This window comes from Nomascus leucogenys, chromosome 12, assembly GCF_006542625.1.
Source record: "Nomascus leucogenys isolate Asia chromosome 12, Asia_NLE_v1, whole genome shotgun sequence".
Lineage (NCBI taxonomy): Eukaryota > Metazoa > Chordata > Mammalia > Primates > Hylobatidae > Nomascus > Nomascus leucogenys.
Genome location: NC_044392.1, coordinates 37,247,549 through 37,249,748, shown reverse-complemented (window position 1 = coordinate 37,249,748; position 2,200 = coordinate 37,247,549). Strand labels below are relative to the sequence as shown.

The window sequence follows — 2,200 nt, the reverse complement described above, 5'->3', positions numbered from 1 at the left end:
GTCCCTGCCTGGCTGTGCCCACTTGCCTGCACTGTGCCACTGGCAGTGCAGCCTCGGATGCCCAACCAGGGTATATCGCAGTGGCCACTGCCATAGCCTCTTTGCTGGCAGACCCCGCCTATCTGTAGAAGAGCTTCTGCAGACTGGCCCCTGTCAGTAGGCACCCAAGTGAACCCTCCTCCCACTGCTTTGCCAGCATGCATGGGTGGACTTTACCATCCTACTGCCACCAGTGCACATGCACAAACTGCTCTGCCACTACTCCAGTGAAGTGATTTTGCCAGCACCTCCCATTGGAGTGTTGTTGCCAGCAAACCAGGAACACTTCAGTCCCTCTGGCACACCAGGTATTTAACCTTGACAGGCCACGGAACAAAGCTGTGGGCCTTGTTCCAGTCCCCAGGGTTAGAGCACATGGCTCAGGAGTGCTGAGCTGAGGCTTGTCCCCCTGAAATCATCTAGAAATGAAGCCAGTCAGCTGAACCCAAATTATACCACAGGCAAATTCTCAAGGGCATCAAAGAAAATAAAAGCAAAAGGCCCCATCCAAAGAACAGCAACTGTAAAGATTGAGGAAACATTTTCTCCCTTGACTGAGCCTACCGCAGCCTTTCTAAGTTTTTTTTCCTAGTGAAGCTGAGAGGGTCTTTAAGGAAAACCCTGCATCTGGACATGCCTTGAGGGAAGGTGTCAAATTCAGAAGCATGGAAAAGACAACGGAGGCATCACAGTTTTCTACTGAAATCAACAACTTCAACCTCTTACCATGGAAAATTCAGAGAAGACTGAAGTGGTTCTCCTTGCTTGTGGTTCTTTTAATCCTATCACCAACATGCACCTCAGGTTGTTTGAGCTGGCCAAGGACTACATGAGTGGAACAGGAAGATACAGAGTTGTCAAAGACATAATCTCTCCTGTTGGCAATACCAGGAGAATGGACTCATTCCTACCCATCACTGGGTCATCGTGTCAAAACTTGCCCACCAAGATTGCCAAATGAGTGGAAGTTGATACACGGAAAAGTCTTCAGAAGGAGCAGATAGAGACTGTTAAGGTGCTTATACACCATCAGGAGAAACTGGAGGCTAGTAACTGTGATAACCAGCAGAACTTGCATATGCTAGAAAGGCCTGGACAAAAGAGGAAGTGGACTGAACAAAGACAGGATTCCAGTTGAAAGAAAGCTCTGGAGTCCAAAACAGAAGGTACAGCAAAGGTCAAGCTGCTGTGTGGGACAGATTATTGGAGTCCTTTGGTGTTCCCAATTTGTGGAAGAGAGAAGACATCACCCAAATTGTGGCAGACTATGAGTTCACATGTATACTCAGGCTGGAAATGATGCTCAGAAATTCATCCATGAATCTGATGTGCTGTGAAAACACTGGAGCAACATTCACATAGTGAATGAATGGATCACTAATGATATGTCATCTACAACAATCTGGAGAGCCCTCAGAAGGGGACAGAGCATTCACTACTTGTTATGAGAACTTGTCCAAGAATAAATCAAAAAGCATAATTTGTAATCATCGAAAAGCATAATCTGTCTTCTGAGGGTGAAGACAGGAATGCTGGGATCATTCTGGCCCCTTTGCAGAGAAACACTGCAGAAGCTAAGGCATAGGAATCCGCAGCATGATGATTTGGACTTCCCTGTTGGGGATTTGAAACAATCTGAGTGTGAGTAACTGGGGAAATAAATTGTGATCCTGTTGCATAAACTAAAGTTTAAAAGTTTAGTAAAAATCAGTGGTAAGTTAGAAACAGGGGTTTTTTTTCTTTTTATCAGAAATTGCTAAGATTAATGTTTTCCTTATGTTCTTCTTTTTTTAAGAATTTACGCATCTCTTTATCTTTAAAACAAGAGATTTAGCAGCACACTAAAACCAGAATAATTTTCAGTGAAACTAGTTACAAATAAGAAGTCAAAAAATACATCCTAGCTCTACCACATAAAAGAAGCAAAGTGTGAAAAGCAAACATTCACTTAAAATTCTAACTTTGGTTATGAAGGGAATTGACATTTTATCCGTGATTGTTGCTGGGTAATCTGCAGCCAGGGTAGACAAAGGAAGGAATTCTTACAGTGGTTATCTTATAAAATGAACCATTGACAAATCATCTTCACTTATGCTAAATAAAGATTGTGCACATGCATGGAGAAACATTGCACCAATAGTTAGTTCTCTGTGGTACACAT

General features: G+C 43.3%; 1 pseudogene; it reads left to right on the top strand.

Moving 5' to 3' along the window:
• Nucleotides 1–766: 766 nt before the first annotated feature.
• On the top strand, nt 767–1,624 carry LOC100599534 (annotated as a pseudogene).
• The last annotated feature ends 576 nt before the right edge of the window (nt 1,625–2,200 follow it).